The sequence below is a fragment of the Onychomys torridus genome, chromosome 2 (assembly GCF_903995425.1).
Source record: "Onychomys torridus chromosome 2, mOncTor1.1, whole genome shotgun sequence".
Classification (NCBI taxonomy): Eukaryota; Metazoa; Chordata; class Mammalia; order Rodentia; family Cricetidae; genus Onychomys; species Onychomys torridus.
Genome location: NC_050444.1, coordinates 162,580,541 through 162,595,185, shown reverse-complemented (window position 1 = coordinate 162,595,185; position 14,645 = coordinate 162,580,541). Strand labels below are relative to the sequence as shown.

At 46.9% G+C, this 14,645-nt stretch overlaps 1 protein-coding gene across 12 annotated transcripts in view; it reads left to right on the top strand.

Annotated features, from left to right (window-relative positions):
* Positions 1 to 14,645, top strand: part of Camta1 (calmodulin binding transcription activator 1) — an 841,450-nt gene that overhangs the window by 785,147 nt on the left and 41,658 nt on the right. Inside the window, exon 1 of one of the 12 annotated variants that reach the window (XM_036177877.1) lies at positions 6,759 to 6,849. The exons of the other annotated variants lie outside the window; for them this stretch is intronic. The gene's annotated coding sequence lies outside the window, so the exon portion shown is untranslated. Of the gene's footprint in view, positions 1 to 6,758; positions 6,850 to 14,645 lie in introns of those variants that run through there. 12 annotated transcript variants of the gene reach the window in all.

The following is a 14,645-nucleotide window of genomic DNA, read 5'->3' as shown; positions in this document are numbered from 1 at the left end:
AAGTACTGTTAGAAATGGTCCTCTACTGGCCTGCAGCCCTGGCTGGAAGTTCCTATCATGTGATAGGGAGCCTCCTCTGTGAAGGCTAGTCTTTGCTCTTCACTGAGATGCACTGAAGTCCTGAAGCAGAGCCCTGTCTACCTAGAGACTTCCCCTTGCTGCCCCACACAAGGGCTGGACATGAAGGACTCAGTGAGCAAGGTTAGCCTCCAGCTCTCCTGAAATGGGGTTAGCTTTGAGCCTTCTGACTGAGGTTAACCTTAAGCCCTCTTGACTTGGGGTTAGCCTTGAGCCCTCCTGACATGACTCCTCTGAGGTCCAATCTTTTTCTAAAGCTTAGACTTACTACTGTTTCCTTGTTTTTGTTTTTTTGTTTTGTTTTGTTTTGTTTTGTTTTGTGTGTGTGTGTGTGTGTTTCACAGATTTTTTGTAATATCATCAACATACCACATGATTTTTTAATTTAAAATTTTTTTTATGTATTGTTATGAGTATAGATGTGCTGTGGATATCGATCTATATAAATAAAATTCTGATTGGCCAGTGGCCAGGCAGGAAGTATAGGTGGGACAAGAGAGAAGAGAATTCTGGGAGGTGGAAGGCTGGGGTGGGGAGACCCCACCAGCCGCTGCCATGACAAGAAAGAAATAAGGCACCGGTAAGCCACAAGCCATGTGGCAAAGTATAGACTAACAGAAATGGGTTAATTTAAGAGTAAGAGCTAGACAATGGTAGGCCTGAGCTAATGGCCAAGCAGTTTAAATAATATAAGTGTCTGTATAATTATTTTATACGGGGGTTATGGGACCACATAAAGAACATGGAGAGAAGCTCTCCAACTACATAGATGTTTTGCCTTCATGTATGTCTGTGCACAATATGGGTGTCATGCCCCCCAGAAGCTAGAGAGGGCACTGGATCCCCTGGAACTGAATTATAGATGGTTCTGAGCTGCCATGTGGTGCTGGGAATTGAACGTATGTCCTCTGGAAGAGCATCCCTCCAGTCTCACACTTACTTTTATAAAGTTCACAAGTCAGAAGTCTAGTATATCCACAGGGTTATACAGTCACCAGTAGAAACTAGATCATTTTCATCCCCCAAAAGAAGGCACCATGTTCACCTAGTGGGCATTCTGCATCCCTCACCAACTCCTAGCTCTGAGCCCTAAACAACCAGTAATCAACTTTGTCTCTATAAACCTGCCTGTTCTTTGCATCGCCTGCACATACAATCAGGCTATGTGTTGCCTTAGGGCTGGCTTTTTTTTTTTTTTTTTTTTTTTTTTTTTAATTCTTTTAGTCCAGCATGCAGCCTTCTAGGTTCATCATGTTGTAGTGTGTATGTGTACTTCCTCCCTTATTACCAAACAGATGTCCACATGTACAAGCATCTGTTTTCATTTCTCTTGAGTCTATAGCTAGGAAGGGGATTGCTGGCCCATATAATAACTGAAGGTCCACCCAGAGGAACTGCCAGGCCACTTTCTAAAGCAATGGCGCCGTCTTACATCCCCACCAGCAGCGCTCTGGAGTTCTGCTCTTTTCTTGCTGTTGTTATTGCTGCTGCTTCACGGCTATCTTGTTGTGTTCTTTTGTTGGTGGTGGTTTTGTTTTTGTTTTTTTTTTTTTTTTTAGATGGTCTCACTATCTGGCCCCAGCTAGCCTGGAACTTAGTATGTGGATCTGGCTGGCTTCAAACTCACAGAGATCCACCTGCTTCTGCCTCTCAAGGGCAGTGCTGGGATTAAAGGTGTGAGCCACAGGTCTAGTGCACTGTAGTTTTGATTTGCATTCCTCAGGGACATTGATTTCACCATATGCCAAACACCTTTGTGTCTTTACTGGTCTTTTCTTTGTTGTTGTTGTTGGTGGTGGTGGTTTTTCAAGACAGAGTTTCTCTGTGTAGCTTTTGGAACCTGTCCTGTAACTCACTTTGTAGACCAGGCTGGCTTCAAACTCACAGAGATTCACCTGCCTCTGCCTCCCAAGTGCTGGGAATAAAGGCATGCGCCACCACTGCCTGGCTACTGGTCATTTCTTTATCAGAAGCTCAATTAGATCCCATACTCTGTAGTGCCCTGGAACTCCCAAGTTGAGTAACTGCAGCCCTGCTTGCCGACCTTGACCTTGATGTCCTCCCTATGCTGATTCCCTGCCAGTCTCCACCCTCCTGAACGCTCACTGGAGGTTCTTTGTCTGTGTATCCTGCATTTGGTGTAAACAGCTTAGATGCAAGAATGTAGAACATTAAGTAGTGAACTTCTGCCCTTCAGGGTCCCTCCATTGTGCTGTAAGCCTGTATTTAAGGCTTCCTCCCTTCTGCAATAATGGCATTCGGCATCCTTTGGCACGAATGACCCGCTGTCTTTTGTCTCTGTTTTTTGATCCACAGCCCCTCGCTCAGACATGGTAAACAGGTGTTGGTAGTGCGGGCAATACCGCAACAGTACTCAGCTTATAAAACAAATTATTTTCCTTTAAATTTAAGCTGCAAGAATTCTTGATTTGAGATGCAAGTCCCTTATTAGGTATGCAGTTTACAGATATTTTCTCATTTTCAATGAATTGTTGTTTTACTCTGTAGTATTCTTCAAAGCACAACTGTTTTTAGTTTTGCTAAAGTTCAGTTTATTGTCCCTTTGATGGCTTGTAGTTTTGAGGTAATATTTAAGAAGCCAATAGTAAACCCCAAGTCATAAAGACTTACTGCTAAGACATTTTGAGGAGTCCTACAGTTTGGACTCTTACAGATTTTTGTTACACTGTGAGTTAATTTTTATGTATCGTATGAAGTAAGAAAGGGTCCCTTTTCGTTCTTTTGATGGGGATATCCAGTTTTCCAGCCCATTTGTTGGAAAGACTCTTTATCTAGTACATAACCTTATCAGTCCTGCTGTTTTTTTTTAAAGACAAAATATGCATATTATACTTATGTTTAAATTTTTAAAAGATTTTACTTTATGTGTACATGCAAGTGTCTACTTGTACGTATGTGCACCATGTGCATGCCTGGAGTTTGAGAAGGCCAGAAGATGGTTCCAGATAGGTCCCCTGGAACTGAATTACAGGCCATTGTGAGCCACCATGTGGGTGCTGGGAATCAAACCAGGGTCCTCTAGAAGAGCAGCAAGTGCTCTTAACTGCTAAGCGAACTCTCCAGCCTCTTACTCATGTTAAAATATTCACTTTGTTCCTGTTTGTTTTTTCATTTATTGGAAGTTGATCTATCCAGAAGCATACTTGATTGTTATCACATAGGAGAAGTTTGGCTATGCTGTGGTAACAAACAGTTCCGTGTTCAATGTCAGTGGTTTGTCAGTCATACTTCCAGTGTGGTACCTGTTGTTGGGAGGGAGAGCTCTGCCTGTAACACACCTTCAAGGAACTAGGCAGAGAGAGGCCACCACTTTATATAAACAAGCTTTCCCAATCATCAGGGGTGGGGAAATGAGTGTGGTGGGCACATCACTGGCTCTTCAAATTCCTGTCTATAATGATACATGTCATTCTACCTTTCATTGGCCAAAGAAAAATCACATGGTCACATCTAACGTCAAAGGATTCCAGCTAGTGCAAAGCATCCCTAAGTACATCAACCAGAAATGTGAATGATCATTTATCTTCCTGAAGTGTACCGAATGGAATCAGCTGATTTGGGCTTTCTGTTATGCCTGAAACTTTAACCGGTGCAAAGAAACTCACCCTTGTATAGTAACGTCCAGACTGCTCCTTTTTGAGTACCTGAAACAGGACTAAATGGGTGCAGTTTCAAAGGCTGAAATCCAGGTCTGCTGCTGGCCAGCTGCCTAGTCTGGAGCAAGTTACCTGCCTCCTTGAAGCCTTTGTCTTATTCTCTGTCCTACTTGCGGAGAATGAACAGTAATGGAGTTGTGCTCAGCACAACAGCAACAGATAACATATACCCAATAAACTGTGCTTCTCTTCTTCTCCATCAGCACTCGGGTCCCCAGTGAGTAGAGGTGGGGCTAAGATAACAGCAGACTGTACCTGTCTTAGGGGCAAGAGCTGCACTTGGTCTGGATCCTGCCAAGTGGACTCACAACAAACTCATGAAAGCTTTCTTTTTCTCCATTTCAGAAAACAACCCAGGTTCAGTGAAAGCCCCAGAAAACCCCAGTGTAAATAATTTGCTGGAGTCACAGGCATGCCTTACCCTTTCATTTTCTAACTTAGAAGAGAACACAAATACCCACAAGGAGCATCCAACCACCTGTGGGGATCTGTTTGGAGCACACTGTCAGAGTTCTGAGTTAGCTGCAGAAGTGTTCAGCTCACCCCAGCTCCACTTGACTCCCTGTGCCCTGGCCAAGGAGGATTCTTGTTCCTGTGGTGCAATGAGGACTCAGCGTGGCAGGAAGTGCTTCCTGGAGACTATGCCATCAGAGTAGTGAGAGGGCATCCCTACTGCAGAGCTATCACTGCGGGCTGCCTAGACAGAAAGCTCCCGCCTGTAGACTGCAGCCTGGACAGGAGAACTCAGCCATGCCTCCTGTGCTGCAGCAGCCATTGACCCCACTTGCTTCTCACGCCATGTGGACATGAGGTTGCTGGAAAGAGAAGGAAGGGCCAGTCATGCACTCCTGAGGGCTCTCCTCAGACACCTGGGATACCCAGGGGTGAACTCTGCCCCTTCCCTTAGAACAAAAGCAAACCAAAATAAGAAAAAGAGCTTCAGAGAGAGAGAGAGAGAGAGAGAGAGAGAGAGAGAGAGAGAGAGAGAACAGCCTGGGGAATCCCTGTTCTTAGATGCTCATCTTCATGCGTTCCCTGGCATGTTGGAGCACAGGGCAGGTGTGGGTCCTCATGTTTGTCTCATTCACCCAGTCTGGGTGTTGCTCATAGTTGATCCAAAGCAATCTAACAATTAGCTGCAGACACAAAGTGTGCCCAGCTACACTGTGGTTGTTCACAGGGATATTAGGGCTACCTTTAAGATCTTGATGAATGTACAGTATACACATGGAATAGCACACGGGTTACACGTACAACCCAAAACTTCTCAGGCCAACAAGAGAACATTACTTGAATTCAGAACTATCAGCCTCTTAACTTCTAGCTACTGCTCAGAACACTCAAGATACCCTGATATATAGTTCAGAAAGTAACAAAAGCCACCTTCATGGAGTGTTCATGATGTGCCTACCATCACATTTTAACACTTGCCCTGCAACAGCACAGAGCACATAGGTGACAAGTGACAGCATCTGGCTCTGAATTTGGGAAGTTTGTGTCCAAAGTTAAAGTGTCCTGAACTACTGCTCATCACTGTGTCCCTTAGTCAGAGGCAGAACCTACTCATGTGTGCTGCCGTTCTGCATGGTTCTGCCCACAGTGGCAGGCACTGGGTGTGGTGAGGTTAGAGCCAAGCCTTAGGGATAGAAAGAAGTTCTCCTAGTACATGAAGGGGGGTTGGGAGGTTGGGAGGCTCCTGTGTGGGACTAGAATAGAGGCTGGTGGACTCTGTAGGACCCAGTAGGAGTGTGACAATGTTGTGGAGACCTGACTGCCAAAGCAGGCTTCCAAACAGAACTTGCAAACGTTGTCTGTGGCCAGATCCTCAAGAGACTGTCAGCCACCTACTTTCTTTTTGTGCGTTAGAAGTGTGAGCACAGGCTGCTCTTCACTTGGATTCTAGCCATAGATTCACCGTTGGTTGTGAATCGAACTTGGGGACTAGGCAAAAGTGTGTCATTTTCATAGTGTGATTGGGTAGGGTCAAGAGGCTCCTACCTTCATCTGTAGAGATTTTTAACCAGATGGCCCATAACGTCATGTTTAAAGTCATCAGACAATATAAAGGAAAAACAAACAAAAGATGGCCCTTCAGATTCATGTGGAGTCACACTTTCTTTATACAAGGTCTCGGATGGTGAATGGGTTCGTGAATAATGACAATATATAAATGTCTGTAAGAATTAAGGGCCCATGGCGTTCCCCTGGGATGTCTAAGAAGGCTGTGTGGGGACAAAGAGCCTTCGGAGTTGTGTTCAGCTTTACAGCAGGAGGCAAAAGAATATATTTTGGCAAAATATCCAAGTGGGTGATTACAACGCTACAGTTAAGGAGAACTAGATCTGAGTAGGTGGCGGCCCCTTGACTCTAAGCTAAGGAGTTCGAGCTCTGAAGAAATGGGAAGAGCCTTGAACTCCCAGGGGGTGCAAAGTCACTGTCACTGCCCTGCGGTCCTCGGGCCCCACCTAGCCAGCGCAGAGCCCCCTCCCCCAGCTCGCTGCACTACAGACACCGCGGCCGTAGGGCCCCTGGGAGCGGGCTCCCGGGCCCACCCGACGGCACTGCGCTGCTAGAAGCTGCGGGGAACGTGCTGCCGCGGCGGTCCGTCCAGGTGGGAGACGCCCTGCCTGCGAGGTGCATCCAGGCAGGAGGCGGAGGGAGCCGCCGCGATGAGCAGGGCGGCGGCTCGGGCCCCACGCAGCCCCACGCGCGCGCGACGCCCTCCAGGCCCGGCCCGACGCCGTCCAGCGCGACGCCGCCAGGCTGGGCGCAGTTCCGGCGCAGTCCGCGCGCCGAGCCGCTCCGCGCCCCACACCTGCTTCTGCCCGGCTCCTGGTGACGTGGCGCACTTCGATTGGCCCTCGGGGCTCTGGAGGCGGGGCCGAGTCCGGTGAGCTCACCGCCGCGCCCCTCCATTGGCCGTGGCAGCGCACTCAGGCTGTGGCGGGGAGACCGCGGGACCCAGAGCCCAGCGCGTCGTTCCAGCGGCGGCGTGTAGAGTGGAGCGGCTCGGGCGGGGCCGGGCGGGGCGGAGAGCCGGGGACGGGCGGCTAGGCGCCGGGCGGACCAAGGGTGACTGTGCTCCCACGTCCCAGTGAGTGCGCGTGGCGGAGGGGCGAGGGTGGAGGCTGGAGCGGGGGCGGGCGGGGGGGGGGGCAGCACGCGTGTTCGCGGGGGCGCGAGCGAGAGTGAGGAAGAAGAGCGTCCGAGGAGCAAGGTGCAGCACGCGTGATTCTAGAGCGCGTGGGGAGCGAGGACATTCGGGTCTTGACAGGCGCGGCAGTGAGTGCGCGCGTGTTTACGTCGCGAGTGAAGCCTGAAGTGTGCACGGGGACCTGGTGTTGTGGGGGCGTGTTTCTGGAGCGAATGGGGGAAGTGCGGTCGCCTGAGCAAGTACGTTTGAGGACTGCGTGTGAGACGCGCGTGCTTTGGGAGCTGGTGGGGAAGCGCGTGTGGGTGGCGGAGTGAGCATAGGGAACCGAGCCGTGTTTCTGGAGCGATCCTGGGTGCGAGGCCCCTGTTTACAGGAGGGCGTGTGTTTGGGTGAGCGTGCGCAGAGCAGGTGTGAGACACGCGGGCTCGTGGGGAAGGGAGTGTGTTTACGTGAGCTGGGGAGCGCGCGGGGCCGGGCGTTGGCGCGCGTTTCTGGAGCGCGCGTGTTTATGTGCGGCGCGGCGGGGGCGCGCGGGCGGGGGGCGCGCTCCTGCTCCGCTGCTGCGCTGAGCTTCCCCTCTGTCCGCGGGCCGCGCGTCCCTGGCTCGCCCGGTTCCCCCGCGCGGCGGCCACAGCCGGGCTCAACACCCACGGTGCAAGCGAAGTGCACCCGAGTGCAGCGAAGGCCGCTTTGTTTTCCATGCGTCCAAGGAAAGTTGAGAGGGAAGGTGTGGAAGAACTTACTGAGAGCTTGGCTTACCTGCAGCCCAGAAGCAGGGTGTTGGGGGGCGGGGGCACGTTCTTCCTCACAGCCACCCTCGGGTGCTCCTCTTGCTCTTTTGATTTTCCGTGATTTGCACAGCGTTAGAGGTGGCACTTAACCGTTGTCGGAACCCATAGGCTACGGTCAAACAATCAGAACACGTTTCCGAGTCTTGTCATTGTCTTCTTGTCTCCTTCCTACTTGGTCCAGCAATGCTTGATCTGATTTCTTTTGGCGAACCCGAGGTAGCTAATGAGGAAAGCAGACCCAGTAAACAACCAAGAAGGTTCTCGGATCTCCAGAGTACCAATTACCTTGGCTGAATTGACTCTGTTTCTCCTTTCAGGGAGCCAAACTCAGTTTATAACTGTGCTCCCGATCAGTTTTGTGGCAAAATGGACAAACAGTAACTGCACAGAGTCTCCCTCCAGAATCTGTGTGCACAGAAACTACTGCTCAGAAATCCAGTAAACAAAAACATGAAGCAGCACGTAGTGCTTTTCCTGATATGTGTTTATAGGTAAATCATTTGTTATTTGAAAACCAGAATCACTAGATAAAAAATTAGCTTGTGGGACTTTTTTCTTGGTATTGGATTTAGGGAGTCATAATCTTTAATGTTCTAGAAAATAGTGTTTAGTTACAGGGTCCATTTAATTTGGTAGTGAAAAAAGGCAATGGAGCGTCATGAATTGTTTGGGAACCTCTGTGTCTGCATAATTCCATCTGGACAATCCAAGTGGACATAGATCATTTGGGAAAGAGTTCGCAGCATTGCATGTTTTAAGGGTTTTGAATCAAAGGCATGGCGTTTCCTGCTTTCCTTCAGCTTTCTACTCAGGGCTGAGCTGGGTCCTCCTACCTAGAATAGCAGTCTCTGCTGCAGTATAATGTGCTTGGACTGTTACAGAATTCTTGGATAACAGGTGGGACTGAGAATTCTTTATTTCACACGAGCAAATCAAGCTGAAGAATCAGTTGACAGTGAAAGTATCCGCAGCAGAAGGCGTGAAGCTCTTACTGACAGCTAGGATTCCAGGCTCAGCTCTAGAGTGGCTGTCCCCTGGCAGTGTGGGACATGTAAATTGGGGGATCTAGAGTTTCCTTTGGGAATCTGTCATAATGACTTTGGGTGTGTCACTCTTTCTCATGATCTTCGGAAGTTACAGTACTGTGTGTGTAGCCTGCCTTTAAAAAAATATCTAAAGAAATTGAATACATTTGTACAAAACACAACTTTCCGTGTTGTACAGTAAAAATCAGTGGAGACCATTTTGTTAAGCTTAGCACAGTCCTGCATGGTTTTCTGGAAGTCTTTCATTTTTTCCCAGGCAAGTACACCTGCCTTCCTCTGCCCCCCACTGTTTACTATATGCTCTTGTGTCTTCTCATATTTAAAGGGCTTTGCTCTCTCTAGTTTAAAGCAATTTAATGTTTGTATCCCGTCAATATTTTCAAAAGAAGGAAGCTCTCAGCCTGGTGCCAGGTCTTTGTTATTAAACATCAGTGGAGCATCCCGTCACGGTGCCTGAGCCTGATATTTGGGAACTCATTTCAGTTACGTATTCCTTTGCCAAAAAGCCTCTGGCAGCCATGTGTGATGTGGTTTATTTGTGCGTAGCTCACCTTCCAACCAGGGGTGGAGTGGGGGTGCTTAAGGGAGGCTACTGAGATATAGATTACACATGAATCAAGATAAAAATAGATGAAATAAAGGAGGATTAGACAAAGGGAAGGGAAGGTACAGGAGAGGGCAGCAGGGAACCTATTGAAATTAATAAACACCACCATGAAATCTCACACACTTCCGAGGGGTTGGCCCTAACCTTCACTTTAGGCTGTCTGACAATTGTAGATCAAAGCCAGGGTGATTTTTATCTTTCTTACCCTTTTTAAAATAACTATTTCATGAGATGTCAGACAGCCATCGGGTAATTTTAAATGATGGTGGGAGAAATCCAGATGATGCATAGTGTTACATTGATGATCGAATGTTAATATCAGCCACATTTGACATTTAGGAAGTGCTTATTAGCCTGCTAAATAACACATCTGAGTGTGGTCTTGGTGCTCAGACCTGCAGAGATCTGTATGAATAGGTTTACCCTCTTCCTGAGCAAAGCCCAGAAGCCAGGTGACTCTTCGCTGTTCTCTGACGTGCTTACATCTGGGTTATCACACAGTAGGCAGACAAGCATATGTTTTTGTCATCTGGAAAGTCATTCCCTACTATCCAAGCAGTGTGGCAAGTGACTCCTTAAAATGGCAACATAACAGCTTATCAATGGTAGCTTTCAAAAAAACAAACAAACAAACAAACAAACCTGCTAAGGCTGAAGGAGCCAATTGTGTAATCTTTCTTGACACTTCATTTTAGGAAAGTTTTCTTTATGGACTAATCAAAATTTTAGCACTATCGTAGTACCTTTTATTTGTTGAATTTTGCATTATTATTCATGTGGAGAGATGGGCCTTCTGAAGCACCTGCTGTATACAATGTTTCAAGCAAATTGTAACTGATAAGTACTAAGTTGCAGAAAGAAAACATAGGAAGAGCAGATATTTATAGCAGTTAAACAGCTGATAAACTTACATTTTGTAATGTGGGAAGCAACAGTAAATAAAAAGACTTTCCATCATTTAAATTAATACATGTTAACTTCCAGGATCAACCATGTCCTCTGTTCATTTTTTCCACCTGTCTCCTATTAAGCATTACTACCATCTGGGTCTTTGCATTGGCTACTGAAGGGATCCAGTATTGCAGTCAGACCCATAAGCTTCCTTCCACACATCAACATCTGTCTGCTATTCTCCAAGCTTGGCTCGGGTCTCACCTCATTGATGCAGCCCTTACCATCATCTGGATTGGTTGAGTGGCTGTTAAGGGTGTGTGTGGGGTGGGTGGCATGTTAGCTATCCCTTCCTTCCAGGACTGTACCTGGCATGATACAATCTAGGAGTTAGAACTTGATACATATTAATAAAGACATCATTCAGCCTCATGCTCCTTGCTAAGCAGTGCCAGAATCCAAGTGAGAATACTCTTTAATACCAACCCGCTCCTATTCGTGCACTGGGTTTGGTCTTGTCTCTTGGCAGTCTAGACGCAAATGTCACATGGTCTCCCATTGAGGTCGGTTCAAGGTCTCTGGTAAGTGTGAGTTCCTTCGTACATGGTCTTGAAGTGGCCCTGAAAACCTTGGACACTGTACCCGTATAAGGTAGCGTGGGTCACATGTAGATCATCTTCCTGGGTTTCTTAGGGTTGGCAGGGGAACTTGCAGTTGAGGATTGTATATAGGTGATGGCTGTTTCATGTCATATCAACAAGATGAGTATTAGGGCTGTGTCTCCACTTTACCACTAGCTAAACTAATAGGGACACTGTCTTATGTCCCTGAGTCACAGTCCCTAACCTATCTCTCCCCCAAAGCTGAAAGTGGTTCAGGAAGTCAAGGTAGTGGGTCAGCACCGGCAGTTTTTAAAATAAAAAGTGTGTTGCACATAATAAGTGTGGATTTGGGAGTCTTTTGTTTCAGGGGTGTGTGCCTGTGTCTGGGTCTCTGTCTGCCTGCTTGCCTGCCTGTCTGCTTAGTGGGTTCTGTTGCTATAGGCCACAGTCAGAAAAAGTCAAAAGCCATGGAATCAGTAATACCTAGACCGTCTTTCAATTGTGATATTACTGTGATTCTACTCTGGGATGTGTCTTTGTGCTGCCGCATCCGGCAGCAGCCCAATGCTTGAAGAGTTAAGATTCTTCGAGACATAAATTCCACAACAGATGGTCCCCAGCTAGGCCGGAGCAGTCTGCCATCTTTCTGATTTCTGTGGGTAATGAGCATTAAGTTGGGCTCCACATAAGCATGACAGCTTGTTTCTGCCATAATTTACCCAGTTTTCTAGAGAAAAATCTAGTAGTGTTAGGGTGATACCAATATATAGTTAGTGACAAAGAATATTTTTACTTAAACATGAAAAATAGAATTTTTTGGTATTTTGCAAAATGATCAACACTTTTATAGAGTGACCTCAAACCTTTCCTTTTTAAATTAAAACAAAAATAAACTTTATGTGTATAAATGTTTTGCCTGCATGTATATATGTGGACCCTCTGATTGCCTGGTGCCCAAGCTTGCCTGAAGCTAGAAGAGGGCTTCAGATCCCTAGGACTGGAATTCTAAATGGTTATGAGGTACCATGTAGGTGCTGGGAATCGAACCTGGGTCCTCTGGAAGGACAGCCAGTCCTCTTAATTGATTAGCCATTACTTCAGCCCTTCCTTTAAAAATTAAAAGAAGGAACAGTATATAGAGTGAGTCTGTTGTTGTATATGAGTGTGTGTACGTGCTATGACACAGGTGTAGAGGCCAAAGGACAACATTGTGGAGTCGGTTCTCTCCTCCCGTCTTCCTGTGCTTTCTAGGGATTGAAATCAGATCACCAGATTTGCAGGGAAAACACCTTTTACCCACTGAGCCGTCCCACCTACCCCGTCCCACACACCTTTCTTTTAGCTGCCAATGACAAAACTCGCCCTTGAATCAGATTGGTGTAAAGGGAGTCCATTGACTCATATTAAGTCCAGATTTGGCATTTTCCTCAGGTGCTGTGGGTCTGGGTACTCAGTTGATGTCGTAAGGAATCTGCCTTCCTCTCTTGGCCCTTTATTCTCAGGCAGGTGTTCCTGAAGTGGCACATTCAAAGCTTCAGCCTTACACCTGCCAGTTCAGCAAACTTGTCTGGGAAGGCAGCTCTTCCTTCCCCCAAGTTCCTGAAAAAGTCTCTCATTGGCCCAAATGAGCCACATTTTAGATTCTGGCCCAGCTGGAGTTAAGTGTCCAGTTTCTTAAATGAGGAGGGGGTATCACCCACATTGGCAAGACTGGACTGTCTACTCACTCTTGGAGTCAAGATTTGGTGCCAGCACCACCTTGAGTCTAGGGCAAGAATAGTTAGTTCTTAGCCTGGGCCACTGTGACATCATATCCTCAGCAGGCACTGTAGACACTGCAGTCATGTCCACAGTTCTGGAGTCTGGAAGTCCCAGATCAGGGGGCCCACCTCCGTGGTTGTGTTCTCCTGGGTCGCCAGCCTTATAGAAGAACAAGATGGTTCTCTGGGTTCCCTTTAAAGGGCAGCAGTCTGTTCATAAGAACTCCTCCATGAGCCAACTACTCACCAGAGGCCCTGTCTCCTAATACCACGGTATTTGAATGTGTGGCTTTGGGGAAGGGTCACAGACATTGTGTTCCCCACAGAATTGTTGTCCAAGGAAGAGAGGCCAGGTGGGCACACTGTGTGGGAACTGACACTTTTCGATCATAACACCAGATCATCACTCTGAAACTACAGAGATTCAGCATCCTGTGTTCTTACTCTTGTCCTGTTTTAAATGAGGAGACACCAGAACCCATTGCTGCTCAGTGACTCCTCAGTAGTTCTGACAAATGGTCCTTAGGACCATTTTCAGAAAATATGATTCAGTTTCTTAACATTACACACTTGTGGTTTGGACTTCCCATGAAGATTGTATTTAAGTATCCTGTTGTCTTTGCTTGTGAAAGAAGCCATTGATTCTGCTATAGCCAGAATCAATGCCCTTGGCTTGAGAATGTGTGAAAGGTGTTTTGGTTACTAATATAAAACAATAGGAAGAACTCATAACTCTAGAAGTATACAAGCTGTGATAAAACACCATGTCCAAGGCATCCTAGAGAGGAAAGAGTTCATTTGGGCCTAGGGTTTCAGGGGGATAAAGTCCATAATGGCAGGGGGTGGGGCAGTGAGCAGCAGCTGCAGAAAGCTGAGTGCTTAGGTCTCCAAATGAAAGCCTGGAGCAGAGAGACTGAACTAAAAGTGACTCCCCCAATTACCGTGCTTCCTCCAGTGAGGCAGTACCAGCTAAAGCCCCCCCCCCCCCCCCCACCAACTGGGAAATAGGTAGTTAAGTGCCTGTTACTATGGGGGACATTGAAAAAAAAAAGCTTATAAGCCTGTCAGTAATACTTCCTACTTTCAGCAGTGCTAGACCCCTGGGCTGCCTTGAGAACAAAATCCTTTCAGTATACATTTGCAGGGAAAAGATGACGACCGTAATATGGGCAGGCATGTGTCACATATGTACTATAAAGCACTGAGCTGCATAATTTACATAATATGTCAACATGTAACATACACTTAATGTGTCCCCCAAACCAGGAAATAGTGAACCTCACATACATAAAACAATAATGCTTGAGCAAAAATTTACATAAAAATAATTTTAGTAAAAGGGAACTTTTCTTAACTCATACAGAACTCAGATGCTCTGAAAAGTGAAGTGTCTAGTACTCTTAATACCGTGTTTTTACTATGTTTTTTTGTGTTTATGTGCAAATGTGCATGCCGTGGGGTAGACGTGGAGCCAGAAGACATCCTGTGGAGTCAGTTCTCTCCTTCCATCATGTGGGTCATGGGGATTGAACTCAGGCTGTCAGCCTTGGTGACAAGCCTTTTACCCACAGAACCGTCTCACTGGCCAGTACCCTTAACAGCTTAATGTAAGGCCAAGGAGTAATTTAGATTTCTGGATGACTTAACCCTAATGTTACTCTTGGGTTTCAGTTGCAGTCTTGTTTTGTTTTGTTTTTAATCCAAATGGAGCAAAGAGCTTGACACAGGTATTTCTGAGGTGGTCTTAGAGTCAAACCCATGAGAGAGAAAAGAGGATGGAGGTTTGAGGAGGTCCTTGTGTGGCAGCTGGTGTCTGGAGAGGAACTGTAGTGACCGAGGGAGTCTCCTGAGATGGGAGATGGGGTATAGGGAAGAGATACGGAGCCCAGCTATCCCCACTCAGTATTTGAGAATCACTTCCTATTGCCGATAACAACACACAGACTGGATAAAGTATTTTTAAAAAGGAGGTGCACTTTGACCTGTGGTTTTGGTCTAAATCAAGGGCAGTGTATTGGTGATGGCCGCCTCACTTGACA